Source organism: Mobula hypostoma, chromosome 8 (genome assembly GCF_963921235.1).
Source record: "Mobula hypostoma chromosome 8, sMobHyp1.1, whole genome shotgun sequence".
In the NCBI taxonomy this organism is placed as follows: domain Eukaryota; kingdom Metazoa; phylum Chordata; class Chondrichthyes; order Myliobatiformes; family Myliobatidae; genus Mobula; species Mobula hypostoma.
In genome coordinates, this window is record NC_086104.1 from 20,057,396 (window position 1) to 20,076,769 (window position 19,374).

The following is a 19,374-nucleotide window of genomic DNA, read 5'->3' on the forward strand; positions in this document are numbered from 1 at the left end:
TTAAAATTAGTCAATATTAAAACTTTAAATTATAAATCATAAATAGAAAATAGAAAAATGGAAAGTAAGGTAGTGCAAAAAAAACCGAGAGGCAGGTCTGGATATTTGGAGGGTACGGCCCAGATCCGGGTCAGGATCCGTTCAGCAGTCTTAACACAGTTGGAAAGAAGCTGTTCCCAAATCTGGCCGTACGAGTCTTCAAGCTCCTGAACCTTCTCCCGGAGGGAAGAGGGATGAAAAGTGTGTTGGCTGGGTGGGTCGTGTCTTTGATTATCCTGGCAGCACTGTTCTGACAGCGTGCGGTGCATTTTACATATGCAACAACAAATAATAAAACAGCATCCAAACAATAACCTCAAAACCAAATCCCAATAACCACAACTACTCACAACTTCTCCCCAAAATTTACACAACTTGGAAAAGTTTTTAAAAAAGAATCATTAATGAAGTAAAATATGGATGCTTGCAGTCAGAGATAGGAGACTTTATAACAGGGAACTAAAAAGTGACTATAATTTATAGAATGGTTCATGTAGATTTAAGAGTGGCAAATGCAACCCCACTTTTTTTTTGAAAAAAAGGAGTAAAAGGGTAAACAGGCAAATCTGGACTAGTCAATCTAACAGCAGTAGTTAGGATAGTGCTGGAGGTGATGAGAAAATAAAATCACACATAATAAAAATGGATTTATGAAATGGAAATCATGCTTGAAAAAGTCTACACAGTGTTTTCAGGTTATGACTGGTAGAATAGATAAGAGAAAAAAACAGTGAATGTGGTGTATTTGGATTTTCAGAAGGTCTTTGATAAAGTTGATTCAAGTTTAGCTCTGGTGTGCGCTGTTCCATGAAGTTGCACACGTGCACGGTCGCGACATAACTGAAATGCACATAGTCTTTGTTGCTGCGCAGCTGTAATTTTCTTTATATAATGTCAATATAAATTTGAAGTTATGCTAATATAATTTTGAAATCTATGTAAATATAATTGTGAAATAACCTGCAATTAACTGTGTTCATGAATATAATCCATAAATTTTCTCAACAATAAATGTACCACAACCTTTACTTTGAAACATTTTAGGGCTTCAATGTATTTACATTGTCCACGTTTCAAGTTACAACGCTGTAACAAATTGTAACTATAAACACAGAATGGAAGTTGTAGCTCATTGATAATAAACCGCCAGCCTGCTGAATAGCATCACTATCTGGTATTGACTACAGACATGGATTCAGTTCTATGAATTCAATCAAATGTAAATCCAGAAACAAACTAGAAGTGGAATATTTGGATGATCTAATAAGGACTAAGGCGTGTCTTTCACCTGGATGCAATATTAATCTGGACAATGTGTACAGACAAGGGATTTGTAATAAAGACAGATGAGAAGTAGTATTCAAAAACGTAAATATCCTTGGTTGCTTTGTGTTTCATTCTACCCTTTAATTAATAAATAAAATCAAAAGTATGTGATTTTTCAATTTTCATTGTAAACATTCATAGTGTGCATATTACAAAGCAAAAGCATTTGAAGTGAAAGAATGTCCCGCTCAGAGAATGGCCGGTCCATGCAGCAGTAAAAGAAATTAGAAGGAATGTTCATGCTGAGCTGCGATGTCCGTAGATGTCATGGCTGCTACCTAGCTCTTTTTTTGAGGTTTGTAGGGATCGTTTGGGGGACAGCGTGGGGAGCTAGTGGTCAGGGATGAGCAAGAGTTATAAACACAGAATACTCTGCAGATGCTGGGGTCAAAGCAACATTCACAATACGCTGGAAGAACTCAGCAGGTCGGGCAGCATCTGTGGAAACGATGAGTCGATGTTTCGGGCCGAGACCCTTCGTCAGGACTGTAGGGGGAAGGGGCAGAGGCCCTATAAAGGTGGGGGGTGGGGGAGGGTGGGAAGGAGAAGGCTGGTAGGTGCCAGGTGAAAAACCAGTAAGGGGAAAGGTAAAGGGGTGGGGGAGGGGAGGCAGGGAGGTGATAGGCAGGAAAGGTGAAGAAGGAATGGGGGAAAGCACAATGGGTAGTAGAAGGAGGCGGAATCATGAGGGAGGTGATAGGCAGCTGGGGGAGGGGCAGAGTGAAACTGGGATGGGGGAAGGGAGGGGGAGGGAATTATCAGAAGTTGGAGGATTCAATGTTCATACCAAGGGGCTGGAGTCTACCCAGACAGTATATGAGGTGTTGCTCCTCCAACCTGAGTTTAGCCTCATCATGACAGTAGAGGAGGCCATGTATGGACATGTGCGAATGGGAATGTGAAGCAGAGTTGAAGTGGGTGGCAACCAGGAGATCCTGTCTGTTGTGGCGGACGGAGCGGAGGTGCTCAACGAAGCGGTCCCCCAATCTGCATCGGGTTTCACCGATGTAGAGGAGGCTGCACCGGGAGCACCTGATGCAATAGATGACCCCAACAGACTCACAAGTGAAGTGTTGCGTCATCTGGAAGGACTGTTTGGGGCCCTGAATGGTGGCAAGAGAAGAGGTGTAGGGACAGGTGTAGCACTTGTGCTTACAGGGATAAGTGCCGGGTAGGAGATCCACGGGGAGGGACGTGTGGATCAGGGAGTTGCAGAGGGAATGATCCCTGCAGAAAGCAGAGAGGGGTGGAGAGGGAAAGGTGTGCTTAGTGGTGGGGTCCTGTTGAAGGTGGCGGAAGTTGCGGAAGATAATGTGTTGGATTTGGAGGCTGGTGGGGTGGCAGGTGAGGACAAGGGGAACTCTGTCCCTGTTGTGGTGTCAGGAGGATGGGGTAAGAGCCAAAGTGCAGGAAATGGAGGAGATGCGGGTGAGGGCATCATTGATGACAGCAGAAGGGAAACCATGATCCTAAAAAAAGAGGATATTTGAGACGTCCTGAAATGGAAAGCCTCATCCTGGGAACAGATGTGGCGGAGACAGAGGAACTGGGAATAGGGAATGGCATTTTTGCATGTGGCAGGGTGGGAAGAGGTATAGTTGAGGTAGTTATGATTGTCAGTGGGCTTATAGAAGATGTCAGTGGACAGTTTGTCTCCAGAGATGGAGACCGAGAGATCAAGAAAGGGGAGAGAAGTGTCCGAGATAGACCAAGTGAATTTGAGGGCTGGGTGGAAGTTTGAAGTAAAGTCCATGAAATTGACGAGCTCAGCATGGGTGCAGGAAACAGCACCAATGTAGTCGTCAATGTAGCGAAGGAAAAGTTGGGGAGCAGTACCAGTACAGGTACTGCTACTTGTGTTATTCTGCTGAACACTGTGGGTACGCTGTGCGTCTCCGGAATGTGTAGTAACATTTGCGGGCTGCCCCCAGCACACCCTTGGGAGAGTTGGTTGTTAACACAGAAGATGTGTTTCACTGTATTTTTCAATGTACATGAGATAAAGCTGAATCTGAATCTGATGTTAATGTGCAAAATTGAAGCTCGTGGGACTGGAGTAATATACTGGCATAGATTGAAAATTGGTTGACAGAGCAAAAGCAGAATAAGAGTAAATGGGTAACTTTCCAGAAGGCTGTTAATATGAGTATTGGGATAGTGCAGTATCAGAGCTTAAGAGCTTGCTATTCACAAAATATATATCAATTATGGATAAGGGGGCCAAATATGTTTGCCCATAACATGAAAATTGGTAGGAGTGAGATACAGGCAAAAAGGCTAGATGGTTTAAAATTATGTAGACCAGTGGTTGACTATATTCCTTAGAATGTAGAAAATTAAACGGAGATTTGATAGAGGTATACAAAATTATGAGGGTTATAAATGGGGTAATGCAAGTAGGTTGGCGGGACTACAACCAGAGGACATGGGTTTAGGGTGAGATATTAAAAGTTTAAGGGGAACATGAGGGAAAACTTCTTCACTCAAAGGGTCATGAGAGTGTGGAACGAGCTGCCAATGCAGGTGATCCATGTGAGCTCAACTTCAATGTTTAAGAGAAGCTTCGATAGATATATGGATGGTAGGGGCATAGAGGGCTACGGTGCCAACGCAGGTCGATGGGAGTATGCAATTTAAACGGTTCAGCATGGACTAGATGGGCCAAAGGGCATGTTTCTGTGCTGTACTTTTCTATGACTCTATGTGAGTGAAACATATACAGCGTAATATAGTCATTCTCTTTGAACCAGAAAGGTGGAGTGTAAATTAAAGGCTGATAGATTGGGAAATGTTACTGTACAGAAGGGTCTGATGTCCTTGTACATCAGTCACTGAAAGCAAACATTGAGATACTGCAGGCAGTTAAGGTGACAAATGCCCTCATAAAGGTCCTGAAGTATTAGCCATGTGTCTTTTCTCACAGTTGTGGCTTGACCTGCTGAGTATTTTCAGCATTTACTGCTTTTATTTTGGATTTCCAGTATTTGCAGTTTATTCTATTTTCATGGAAAATTGAACGTTAGGTTTCATTGCAGGAGGATTTGGGTACTGGAGTTTAAAAGTTTTATAAGGACTGCATGCAATCTTAGTCTCCTTACCCAAGAATAAATATTTGACATAGAGCAAGGTAACAAAGGTTCACAAGACTGATTTTTGGGATGGCAGGATGAGAGAGGTTGGGTCAACAAGGCTTGTATCATGAGAGATTTGAAGAATGAGAGATTTCATTGAAACATACAAACTTCTGACAAGACTTTATGCAGATGCTTCTCCAGGCTAGAATCAATGATCACAGTCTCATTATGCAGGGTAGGACATTGAGGAACAAGATATTGAGAAATTTCATCACTCAGAGGGTGACGAACCTTTGGAATTCTGTACCACAGATGGCTACATATGCCAAATCACTAAATGTACTTAAACGAGAGAACTGCATTCCTAGACGCAATTGATATGGGGAGAGAACCGGAATTTGATATTGTGAAATAGGATTTGCCATGGTTGTATTGAATGGAGGGCAGGCTCAAATAGCTTGTTCCTTCTATTTTTCCTCATCTCTAAGCAATAATGCAACAATCTCACACTAAAATGTAATGCACCAACTCCATATCGAATTTTAACAGCAATTATACATCAGAGAGTAACATGGCAAATCAGCTTCAGCCAAGAGCCAACACCTCATAACTTTAAAATAATGTATCAAAAACATCTTACAGAAGTGATGCATTGGAACAGCAAACGTTAACATAATCAACAATACGACAACCAATAGCAGCACAGCAACACAGCACCAAAGAATAAAGCAGCAACTTAACCACAAATAATGCAGCAACCTGACAACAAACATTAGCATTATAGCAAATACTACAGCTTAATACCAAGCAGTGAAGGAGCAAGAAATTCAAATATTAGCATCGGAACCCTTTGCTACTCAACATTGCAGCATGTGAGCTCCAGACAGTATGACAGCAGTGTGCCAAACCAAAGAACACAACCAACTTAATATCAAACAGAAATATAACAACATGAATCAGTAAAGCAGTACAAATTACTACCTCTCAACCATCAGGCTTTTGAACAAAAGGAGATAGCGACAGTCATTCTACTTCTGATGATCCCAAAACTGACAGTCTCACTTTAAGGACTCTTACATCATGCTCGTTATTCATTGCTTTTTATTTATATCTGCATTTGCACAGTTCATTGATCCAGTTTACAGTTACAGTTCATTTGCTACGTATGCCCACAGGAAAAAGAATCTCAGGTTTTTCTGTGTGGTGACACATATGTACTCAGATAATAATTTTTAGTTTGACCGTTGAAATGGTCCCACTGTGAGGCAACATCAAATATGATGAACAGTAGGGCACTGAGGAGTGTGGTAGAACAAAGGGATCTGGGAATACAGGTCCACAATTCATTGAAAGTGGTGTCACTGGTAGATAGGTTTGTAAAGAAAGCTTTTGGCACATTGGCCTTCATAAATCAAAAGTATTGAGTACAGGAAATGGGATGTTCTGTTGAAGTTATATAAGACATTGGTGAAGCCTAATTAGGAATACTGTACAGGCTGTGTATTTTTAGGTGTTATTTGGTATGATTTGGCAGCTTCATAGCTTAAAGGTTACTGGAGCATCTGCAGAATTCCTGTTGTTTGAGGTTACTGGAGAGAGTGTTTTTGCCGACGGCGCTTGCGTGAGATTTTCGCTACGGAGAACAGTGCGGCAATGATTGTGGAAAAGTATTTCTACTTTATATAGGCTGTGTATTCATCATATCATTCCTGCTTTTACTATATGTTACTGTTATTTTTGGTTTTCCGTGTTATTTGGCATGATTTGGTAGGTTATTTTTTGGTCTGCGAACGCTCACAAATTTTTCCCATATAAATAAATGGTTATTGCTTCTTCGCTTTATGACATTTCGGCTTACGAACCTTTTCATAGGAACGCTCTACCTTCGGATGGCGGGGGAAACCTGTATTGTGTGCAGTTTTGGTCACCTTCCTACAGGAAAAGCATAAATAAGTTTGAAAGAGTGCAGAGAAAATTTACAAGGATGTTGCTGGGTCTTGAGGACCTGAGTTATATGGAAAGGTTGAATAAAGTAGGAATTTATTTCTTGGAATGTAGAAGACTGAGAGGAGATTTGATAATGGTATACAAAATTGAGGGGTATAGATAAAGTAAATGTAAGCAGGTTTTTTCCACTGAGGTTGGGTGTGATTACAGTAACCAGAGGTCATGAGTTAAGGGTGAAAGATGAAGAGTGTAAGGGGAACATGAGGGGAAACATCTTCACTCAGAGGATCAGGAGAACTTGGAATGAGCTGCCAGTACAAGTGGTGCACGCAAGCTCAATTCCAACATTTGAGAGAAGTTTGGACAGCTCCATGGATGGTTGGGCTATGGAAGGCTACAGTCCCAGAGAAGGTCGTTGGAAGTAGGCAGTTTAAATAGCTCAGCATGGACTAGATGGGCTGAAGGGCCTGTTTTTGTGCTGTACTTTTTTATGACTCTATGACAGTAAATTCCAGTTAACTGGGCTATCGGTCGATTGCGGCAGTTGCTTATGTGGGCCAACTCTTAAAGAACAAAAGCTGAAAATAGCTCGGATTCTCATCTTTTATTCGGGGCACCATGCCGCTTATCAAGTACTGGAGACTGTTGTGGAAAAGTTTCTAACTAGCACCAGTCGCATGCACTTCTGTGGCCATTAGAACAAACAGTTCTTAAATTAGTATCAGTTGCATGAGCTTAGTTATCCACTTGGGCCATTAGGTGCTGATTCAAAAACCAGTGGTTTTTGATCATTTTGTTTTTTATTTTGACTTTAAAAGTTTTAAGATCCTTGCTCAGATGCCATGAAAAGATTTGACACTAGCCAAAATAAATTTCCTACTGGACCAAATTAAAAGCCATCCACCTACACCACTCATTGTCAGCTGGCAGAGATAGCTGGAGTGCCAAAATCTATAATTACATGTTTGATACATTAGCAAGATAAAGTGTAGGATGAATGAGCATTATGCCAGGGACAACAGAACTTCCCAAAACCAAAAGCATGAAGGTAAGGATCCAGCTGTTGAAGAGGACCTCAATCAATGGTTTTCCATTGTAACTGGACGAGGTGTGCGTGTCAGTGGACCAATTTTAAAAATAAACAAGTCAGAGAAGCTGGTCACAAAGATTTTGAAGCAATAGATGTTTGGCTGTCCCAGTGGAAATGTTGGCAACACATTAATTGAAGAAAGCACATGGCGAGCAAGATTATGTTGCTGCTGTAAGTGCAGGAACATGAAAATCTACAAAACTCCCCAACCTGCTTCAGAACTTTTGTACAGATGATATCAACATTGCCAGTGAAACAGGCCTTTTTTGTATTGTGCCACACTAATCTCTCCTGGGTATGAGGATAAACTACATCCGGCTGTGGAGCATTTGCTTTGGGTAATGAGGTTACCATTAACCATAGCTACCTCCAGGTCACCCTTAGGCAAGGTGTAGCACCTGTTAGCCTCCCTACTTGGGTTACAGTGAAGCCACGGAATGCAGGTGGTGGATGAAGCAGAAGGCAAGTTGTGAGTAACACAATCGATGGTTCCTGCTTCTCAGACGCTGAGAAGGAAATGGACATGGAAAAGCCCAGATGGGAACAACAAAAACCAAATCAATTACATAACAATCAATAACAGATTCAGAAACTCGATAACTCAATCCAAAAGCTACCCTGGAGCAGACTGTGGAAGCGACCACATACCAGTCATTTGCAAAATGAAAATAAAGATGAGAAAATTAAAGAAACCAAAAACATCAGAACCACTGGATTATCAACAACTACAAAACAACCTTCATCTGAAAACAGAATACACAATCAAGGTGAAAAACCATTTTCAATTGCTGCAGGATGAAGGAGGCAAATCTTTTACGGGACATACTGAAGGAATTCATGGTTGTAGCTGCAAAAGAAACCATCCCATGAAAAGAACGGAAAAGTAAGAAGAAATGGATAAATGAAGATATAATACAATTGATGCAACAAAAACAGACCATCAAACCAAGAGACAGCAAAGAATACAAACAACTTGATAAGACAACAAAAAGAAAAAGCAGAGAAGCTAAAGGCAGTTGGCTAAATGAGAAAAGCTCAGAGATAGAAATGCTACAAACCTATAACCCTGGAACAAAGTTGATGCACAATAAGATTAAAGAACTAATGGGGAAATTACCTTGCTCAGCAAGTGGATGCATCAGGGCAAAAGACGGCAGCTTAATTACGAACAAAGAGAAAATCCTAAACAGATGGTCAGAATATATAAAAGAACTTTCTGAAGACCAAAGAGGAGAAAAACCGAACATAAAGAAGAATCTTGAAGGACCTAGCATTCTAAAATCAGAAATTCGAGCAGCCACAGAGCAACTGGTCCAGACAACATCGCTATTGAAATGATACTGGCCTTAGAAGATATTGGAATAGATGAAATAACAGAAATAGCAAACGAAATCTATGATCATGGGGAGATACCTGATGATTTAAGTAAATCAGTGTTCATCACACTTCCAAAGAAAGAGGGAGCAACAGAATGTAGGTTACATCGTACAATAAGCCTAATGAGCCACGTGGCAAAAATTATTCTCAGATTAATTATGATGAGAGCAAGACGCTGTATAAAACCAGATATCAGTAAAGAACAATGCGGCTTTGTGGAAAACACTGGAACCAGAAATGTAATTTTCATGCTACAGATGATCTGTGAATGAGCCATCCAGGTACAAAAAGACATCTACCGATGTTTCATTGACTATACAAAAGCTTTTGACACTGTCAGACAGCAAGATCTTCTGGAAATGCTTCAAGGTCTTGACATAGATGGGAAAGATGTACGTTACTTAAGAAACTTATACTGGGACCAGACAGCATCCATCAGAATAGGAGAAGTGAGTGGGTATGTGAATATCATGAGAGGAGTCAGGCAAGGTTGTGTCTTTTCACCAGACTTATTCAACCTGTATAGTGAAAATATCTTGAGAAGTATCAAAGACATCAAAGGATTCACAATTGGAGGCCATAATATAAATAACATCAGATATGCTGATAACATCTTTTTAATAGCTGACTCAGAAACAAAACTTCAAGAATTACTCACTATAGTGGCAGCAGAAAGTAATCACAGAGGCCTCTCAATCAACACCAAGAAGACAGAAAGCATGATCATCTCCAGAAAGACAAACATCCCATAATGTGTGATCAAGACCGGAAATACAAACATCAAACAAGTCAACAAGTTCAGATACCTTGGCAGCCTAATTAACAAGTGATAGGTGCGACACAGATATCAAATACAGAATAGCAATGGCGAAAGAAGCTTTCCAAAAAATGAAGACCATATTAACAGACAGAAAGATGAGCACGTTCACTAAAAACAGAATACTGCAGTGCTACATTTATTCTATCCTGACTTATGGAAGTGAATGCTGGACCATTTCTCCAGCAATGGAAAAGAGACTAGAAGCAGCTGAATTATGGTTCTACAGAAGAATGTTAAAAATATCATGGACCACACACACATCAAATGAAGAAGTTCTCAGAAGAACCCAAGCAGTTTGATCACTCATACTAATAATAAGAGAAAGAAAACTCAGATTCCTAGGACACATCATGCTGAAAGATGAACTAGAAAAACTCATACTCTCTGGAAAGATTGAGGGGGGGAAACCTAAAGGAAGACCTCGGCTTATGTACATCAAAAGCCTAGCCAGGTGGCTACACATTGAGGAAATGGAAGCCATTCAAAAAACAAAGGATAGATCTATATGGAAAACCATGGTTACCAACGTCCGCATTGGATATGGTACCTAAACAGACAGACACCAATTGACTCCCTTGGCTACAGGCATGAAACACTTATCAGGGTCAAAGAAAGCAATAAATTATCTGCACTAGGTGCATGCATTGATTTTTCTCATTTACAGCGTAGACTGGATGAATCCCTCCACCAATAAATTTTAGGAACAGTTTATAGTACTGTAGTAGCATTGCTAGTGTTATAATTTTTTCTGTATTTCATCTAATTACATAATTTGTTACACAGTTAAATGGCAATTTGTCATTTTTTTTAATGCCTTTAACTATTTCCATGAAACTTTGGCTAATTGGCCAACCACTTAATTGGTGCAAATATACTGGTCTAGATGTGTCCCAATTAACTGGAATCCACTGTACTTGTAATTAACTTAACAGAAACAAACAACAAAAATTAGAAATTCTGCAGATGCTGGAAATTCAAAGCAACACATACAAAGTACTGGAGGAACTCAGAAGGTCAGGCACCATCTATGGAAATGAATGAACAGCCGATGTTTCAGGCCGAGACCCTTCTTCCTATAAAACAAATAATGTAGCATCTACAGACCAATCAGCAATGCAGCAATTTAAAAAATAAAGCAGCAACTGAACACCAAACAATGACACAGTGATTTATTAATGTGCATGAACACATATTTTGTTCAACACAATGTTATGTTTTCAACACACATTAACACAGCAATTTAACACACAATAATGCAAAGATCAAATAACAACCACTAATATAACAGCTCAGCAACTACAATCATACAGCCCCGTGAAGCTGCCGCAACACAACGTGACTAACACAGCAACTGAATACCACACCATGAATCCGCTACCTGATACCAGACTACAAGGCAGCAACTCAACACCAAATGATAAATCAGCAGCAAACGCCAAACAAGAAAGCGACACCTTAACACCAAAGCATGCATCTAACAATGCCGAACGTTTAACACCAAAGTGGAATTCAATAAAATAGCAACATTACACCAATCTTTAATGCAACAATGTAATACCAAATAAAATAACAACATTAAATAATCTTGTGGTAATTTAATACCACATAAAAAACAGCAACTTAACACCAATAAAACAACAGTATAAGAACCTAATAACAAAATATGATCATCAATTTAACACCAAAATGTAATCAACTCATCAGAAAAAAGACTGATGCAGGAACCTAGAGCAGTAATGCAGCTTACAAGCTGTGAGCAACTCAACAAAATAAAATGCACAACTTAGCATGAAATAGTATTGCAGCAAATAACCAACAAACAACAATGCAGAAACTTAACATCAGAGAGAAACACAGTGACTCAATGTTAAAAATACTGGTGCAAAGTAAATTCACGGCGACGTGTTGTGGGCTGCTGACAAAACTTTGCAATCTACCTCTTCTGAATTACTCCCACTGAAATCTGCAGCCTGTACTTTCCTTTTAAGTATTTTACTTTTGAACTGTCTTAATGAATTAGTGATGTCACAATCTTCTGAAGGGCTTGGTGGACTTAACCCCCAAGTATGCAGGTACAGTACTTTTAAGTAAAAGAAGGTACATTGCCAAGCTGAAAGAGACGGTGGGTGGGTAGGGGGGGTGTCTTCCAAGCCAGACTGAAACACCAAGCAATGAAAGTTGTTATGCCCAGCACTTTGTTACCAAATATACAGCCACTGGAGAACAAGACTGAGGAGCAAAGGGCAAGATTGCTGTAGCAGAGGGAAATGAGGAATTGCTGTGTACTGTGTTTCATGGAGACAGCGCTCACTCCATACATGCCGGATACATTAATAGGGCCTGAAGGCTTCTCAATACACAGGATGGATGAACTATTGATTCGGAGAAGGAAAAAGGTGGGGATCTGGGTTTCATGATAAATTCTTTGTGGTGCTCAGTGTGGCAATTTTTCCCAATACTTTTGTTCTCCTGACCTGGAACATCTAACAATTAATTGCCAATTGTTTTCTACTTACCAAGAGAGTTCTCCTCCGTGATCCTGACCACAGTTTGCAAAACCACCAAAAGCCAACAATAATCAGGCACTTCAGATATTGAATGCTGTCATCACCAAACATGACAAAGCCCAACCTGATGGACATCAACTCGTAGTCATGGACTTCAATCAAGCTTGTTTGAAAAAGAACCTCTGTTCAGTTATCATCAGCATATAACCAGCAGCACCAGGGGTCCTAATATACATGACCACTGCTATACTACAATAAGGAATGCCTACCATTCCATGCTGAGACTGTACTTCTGGAAATCTGATTATCTACCTGTCCTCCTCCTACCTGCAGACAGACAGAGGCTAAAGAGCAAAGCTCCAGAGATAAGGACAAAGGGGTAGTAACGCAAGGAAGATGAGCAGCTTTAGGACGCTTTGAGTCGGTGGACTGGGCCATGTTCAAGGACTCAGCTGCAGATCTGAATGAATATACACAGCTGTCAAGGACTTTATAAAAATATTTGTAGACGAGTGTGTCCCCACAAAATCATTCAGTCTTCCCCAAACCAGAAGCCCAAAATGATCTATTAGATCTGCAATCTGCTGAGGGCAAGACTGGTGGTTTTCAGGACTGGCAACCAAATAAGATACAAGAGGTCTAGGTACAATCTCCAGAAAGCCATCTCATGTGTGAAGTGGCAATTCCAGACCAAACTTAAATCACTGGAGGATGCTCGACAACTGTGGCAGTCTTGAATAGTATTACCTCTTACAAAGTGAAACCAAGCGATATAAGTGTCAAAACTTCACCCCCTGATGAGCTCAATGCCTTTGATGTTCGCTTTGACCCTCTAAACATGGAGGTACACTCACGAACTCCCACAGCCCCTGATGACTCTGATATTTCAGTCTCCGAGACCGACATGAGAACATGCTTCAGAAGGGTGAACGAGCAAACAGCATCCGGCTCAGCTGGGGTACTAAAGACCTGTACTATTCAACTGGCTGGAGTGCTCACTGATATCCCTAACCTCCCACTTTGGAGGTCTGAGGTACCCACCTGGTTCGAGCAGCTTCAATTATACCGGTACCGAAGAAAAACAAGGCAACCTGCCTCATTGACTATCAGCCAGTAATAATTACATCCACTATGATGAAGTGGTTTGAGAAGTCAGTGATGAAACATATCAACTGCCTGAGATCTGCTCCAATTTATCTACCAGCAAAAAAAGGTCCACAGCAGATGCCATTTCATTGGCTCTTCACGCAACAAAGAAGCATGCATCAACTACATCTCAACATTCAAGACCTCAAATCTAATCAATAAGCTTCAAGGCCTTGCCCTCAATACCTCCTTGTGCAACTGGATCCTCAGTTTCCTCACTTGCAGACCCCAGTGAGTTCAGATTGGCAACATTATCTCCTCCACAATCTCCATCAGCACAGGTACACCACAAAGTGAGTGCTTAGCTCCTTGCTCGATTCACTTTATACTTATGACTGTAAGACAAAGTACAGCTCCAATGCCATATTTAAGTTTGCTGATGGCACCAATTGTTACTGGCTGAATCAAAGGTGGTGACAAATCTGTATATAGGAGGGAGATTGAAAATCTGGCTGAGAGGTGCCACAACAACAGCCTCTCACTCAGTGTCAGCAAGACCAAGGTTGCTGATTATGACTTCAGGAGAAAGAAACTGGAGGTCCATAAGCCAGTCCTCGTCGGGGGATCAGAGGTAGAGAGGGTCAGAAACTTCAAATTACTCGTGTTATCATTTCAGAGGATCTGTGCTGGGTCCGGAAGGTAAGTGCAATTCAAGTTCAAAGTAATTTTTCATTAATTTTATTATCACAGTACATTTATGTTACCACATACAACACTGAGATTCATTCTCCTGCAGACATACTCAGCAAATCTACAGAATAGTAACTATAACAGGATCAATGAAAGATCAACCAGAGTGCAGAAGACAACAAACTATGCAAATGCAAATATAAATAAATAGCAATAAATAATGAGAACATGAAATAACAAAGTAGAGTCCTTAAAATGAGTTATGGGAACATTTCAATGATGGGGCAAGTGAGTGTAGTTATCCCCTTTTATTCAAGAGCATAATTGCTGAGGGGTAGTAACTGTTCTTGAAACTGGTGGTGTGAGTCCTGAGGATCTTGTACCTTCTACCTGGTGGCAGCAGCAAGAGAGCATGACCTCGGTGATGAAGTTCTCTGATGATGGATGCTGCTTTCCTACAACAGCATTTCATGTGTTTGGGCTCAATGGTTGGGAGGGCTTTATCTATGATGTACTGGGCCAAACTCCACTACTTTTGTAGGATTTTCTGTTCAAAGGCATTGATTGGTGTTTCCATACCAGGCTGTGTTGCTCTCCACTACATATCTACAGAAGTTTGTTTGAAGTATTAGATGTCATCTAAAACTTCTGCCAATGTACATGGACAGCATTCTGACTAGCTGCATCACCATCTGGTATTGGGTGGGGTGGGTGGGGGGCTACTGGACAAGATCAAAATAAGTTGCAGAAACTTGCAAAATTAGTCAGCTCTATCATAGGTACCAGCTTGTGCAGTATCCAAGATATTTTCAAGGAGTATGCCTAGGGAAGGCGCCATCCATTATTAAGAATCCCAACTACCCTGGACATGCCCTCTTCTCATTGTTACCACCAGGAAGGAGATACAGAAGACTGAAGGCACACACCTATGCCATCGATTTCTAAGTGGACATTGAACCCGTGAACACTACATCACTACATTTTTAATTCTGTTATTTTGCACTATTTATTTTAACTATTTAATAGGCATGCACTCTATCCTCGTTATATGCGTCTTCAGGCAATGCGGATTCACAGTTACGCGAGGAAGCTAGTTCTACCAACGTCTCATTATATGCGTCCAAAACTCACAGTTATGTGAGGAGCACTGCTTTCCTGCCAATACAAGTCACGTGCGCACACCTCACAGTCTCACTCCCGCCAGTGTCGCATTGGTTTTGGCAACGTATGGATGTGCGATCTTGCGCTCATAAACTTTTGTGTTTTTACCTACGGTGCAGTGATTTTGTGCTTGAAATATTTAACTATGCCTCCTAAGCGTCCGATGTCAGGTCCTGCGCCATCATTCAAGCAGCAGAGAACTGCTTTAACACTTGGGAAAAAAAAGTTGGAAATTATAAACAGGGTGGCGTCAGGTGAAGGTAACACAGCTCTGGGACGCTACCCTGTGCAGTTGTGGGCTATGATAGCTGAGTTAGGCATCACACCAAAGCAGGTGTTTAATGCAGACGAGACCAGGCTTTTTTGGAAGCGTATACCGAAATGCACTTACATAAGTAAGGATGAAGAAACTGTGTCAGGTTTCAAGGCAGCAAAGGGTAGATTGACTTTGCTTATGTGTTCCAATGCCGAAGGAGACTGTAAGATGAAGCCTCTCTTAAGTTTACCATTCACCAAACCCCGGTGCTTTTAAGGGTTTGGGTAAGAATATGCTTCCTGTCCACTGGGCAGCTAACAAGAAAGCATGGGTCACTGGTCAAATCTTTGAAGATTGGTTTTCTAATCATTTTGGTGTTGAGGCTGAACGCTACTGCTGGGAACAGAATCTTGCCTTTAAAGTTCTTTTGTTGCTTGACAATGCACCAGCCCATCCTAAACATTCGGACAGCATTCATCCTCACATAACAGTGCGTTTCCTGCCGCCTAACACAACATCGCTGATTCAACCACTCAACCAAGGTGTAATATCCACATCCAAGGCGTATTTTTTATGGAGAACTGTCTCTCAGATGCTGCAAGCAACAGACAGTTTTGAAAATCCCGGGAGTTTACCAACGGTGAGGGAATGGTGGAAGTCCTTCAACATCAGACACGCCATCAACAACATTGATGAATCCTGGAAAGAGGTCAGGTCTTCCACTCTGAAGCGACTGGCAGAATTTTTTTAAGCCTGCGGAACACTTGGCACAAATGGCAATGGACATGGACCCACGTTTAGAACGGAGTCAGCACTTCAGTTGTTCCCTGCAGTCAAGCCTTCTTCCCTACAAGCAAATTTATGCTGAAAAACAAAATGCTGCCAAGCAAACAACCCTCACCACTTTCTTCAAACCGGAGTCATCTCCTGCTGCCGGCAGTTCTAAGAGTTCTGTGAGTCTTCCTTCACCCCTTGCTGTCCTTGATGATCCTGATGACACACATCCATCCACCTCATCCAAAATAAAGCTGCCCGACACCACAACAATCACTCATCTCCCGGAGCGAACACACCTGCCACTGTTGGTGAGTACAGGTACTGTACACCCTAGTATGTTAACTTTCTATGATTTATTACGTTGAATATTACCTTAAATTGATGAAATATAATACGAATGTTGCTTTGTAGTACTGCTTTTGTGTCATATTGGTATAAAAATGTGAATAAATTACAGATAAAACATATTTAGGAAGCCCTCAAGAACGCATCCCTATTTTCTCAATTTAAATAATTATTCACATTATGTGTTTTCACATTATGCATCAACTTCGAGGAACGTATCTCCCACATATAACGAGGATAGGGTGTATAGTATACTTAATATATCTGTTTTATTTCTCTGTATTTATGTATCATGTTTTTCATTGTACTATTGCCACAAAGTTAACAAATTTCACAACATATGCCGCTGATATTAAATCTGATTCAGATTCTGAATCTCCACAGTCTCCTAAGGAAGTAGCAGCACCTTTATTTCCTTGGAAGTTAGTGAAGATTTGTCATGACATTAAAAACTTTGACAACTGGTACATCTTTGCATTGTAGGAGGAAATGGGAGGACCTGGGGAAAACCCATGTATTCCACAGGTACAGAGACTCCTTACAGAGAACGCCAGGTCTCACCTCGGACCTCTGACACCTCAAGCTGCAATAGCGTTGCACGAAATGCCACGTTACTGTGTAGGGAAGGATGACTGCTCTATAGACCAAAACTTTTTGCTGGACCTGTAGACTGCAGTCTTCAAAGACCCTTTTCTATTAATCTTGCATAGGCTCCACTCGCCCTACTCAGGAGGTAACTGATCTGCTTTTGAAGAGAGAATTTTAAGGTAAGAAAAGTAGTCTACATTTTCAAAGGTGATATTGTCAACTTTTATGGAGGGCTGGGGTAAAAAGCTGATTGGGCGGTGGCTGAGGTAGGACCTGTGTCTTTGTTATATTCAAGGCAAGACCCAGGGGCTCTATATGCCTTGGCAAAGGCGTTCAGGATACATTGAAGGTCTTCTTCAGAGTGTGCTGTGATGGCACCGCCAATAATGCAATAAGTTAGTGTCGAAACATACTGCAACAACCATCATCAGGAACACAGTAACTTCAAACTGCAACAGAGCAACTCAACATCAAACAATAGTGTGGCTAATTAACAACAAGCATTAACAAAAAAGCTTTGTAAAAATAAACAATCACATTGAAAATTCACACAAAACAGTAAATTTATTTATTTATTGAGATACAGCGTGGAATAGGCCCTTCCAGCTCTGCTGCCCAGCATTCCCCGATTTAACCCCAATTAATCACGGGACAATCTTCAACGACCAATTAACCTACCAACCAGTACGTCTTTGGACCGTGGGAGGACTCGGAGGAAACCCACGCAGTCACCGGGAGAACGCACAAACTCATTACAAACAGTGGCAGTAAAGCAACAACTTAACTAATAACCCAGCAAATGAACTTCAAACAATAACAAGACAATATCAGATAACATTACAGAAACACTGTATTAAACAGATCAGGTTAACACTAAACAATAACACAAGCAAACTAACATTGCAAATTACCAATCCATACTAGAACTTGATATTAAACAATAGAGCAGCAACTAAACATTTCCTCACTTTTTTGATATATATTATTTCTGCTTTTGCATGATTTTTAATCTATTCAACATATGCATACTGTAATTGATTTACTTATTTTTTCCTTTTCTTTTATATTATGTATTGCATTGAACTGCTGCTAAGTTAACAATTTTCTTGACATGTGCCGATGATAATAAACCTGATTCTGAACTATAATAAAAAGTATATCAATCACAAACTAATTTTACGTTAAAGGAAAAAAAACAGCTATTAACATCAAACGTTAACATCTCAACACTAAACACCGACAGCATTTCACAGCGAAAACATGATGCAGTAACCTATCCCCGATCGATAACTTGGGAACAATCATCATACAGTGAAGCAACTGTACATCAGAAAACAGCAACATGGTATTTTAAGCAGCAACTTTGCAACAAATAAAAAGAGAATCATAGAGGCGTACGGTATGACAACAGGCCCCGTCAGCCCTCCACTTCTGTAGTTACAACAAACACCGATTTACAGCAAAGCCTATCTTTTCCTCTCTTGCATCCCCCATCGCCTTTATAAGTCAATTTACAGTAATCAATTAACCTACCAACGAGCAGGTCTTTAGGGTGTGGGAGGAAATCCGAGCACCTAGGACAATTCATGCGGGCACATGGATATTGTGCAAACTCCACACAGCCAGCACCCAAGGTTAGGATCAACCCCGACTCTCTGGAACGGTAAAGCCGCAGCACTAATTGCTGTGCCATCCCACTGCTCCAAAACAACAAGCCAAACAAAAACACATATCTTAACGGCAAGCTACTTTGTGGTAACTGAACATCAGAACAACATCAGCATCTCTGAGAGAGGACAACGCTATAAAAACCATGTGTCAAAGCCACAGCTGAGAAATTCAATGTTGTTTTCTATTATATCAAGATTCCTCTTTGTATTTTGCAAGTTACCTGTTGTTTTTATAAGAGGAGTAGGGGTTCAGCAGAACTGGGCCTATAATCTCTTGAGCTCAGAAGAATGAAAGACAATCTCTTTGAAATAGACAATTGACAGGATGGTTCAAAGTTCAAAGTACATTTATTATCAAATATGTATAAATCTTACAACCTTGAGATTCATCTCCTACAGGCAGATATAAAGCAAGAAACCTGAAAGAGCACATTAAAAAAATATTAACAAATACCCAGCGCACAGAGAGAGGGAAAAAAAAACACAAATCATGCAAACAATAAAAGCAAGCAACAACATTCCGAACAAGGCTGATGATTCCCCTGGCAGGAGCTTGTAGAACTACAGGGTCAATGTTTCAAAATAAAGGTCACCAATCCACAACTGAAATCAGAAGAATTT

General features: G+C 40.8%; 1 protein-coding gene across 6 annotated transcripts in view; it reads right to left on the minus strand.

Annotated features, from left to right (window-relative positions):
- Window positions 1-19,374, minus strand: part of ltbp1 (latent transforming growth factor beta binding protein 1) — a 463,174-nt gene that overhangs the window by 288,559 nt on the left and 155,241 nt on the right. The gene's annotated exons all lie outside the window — the stretch shown is intronic.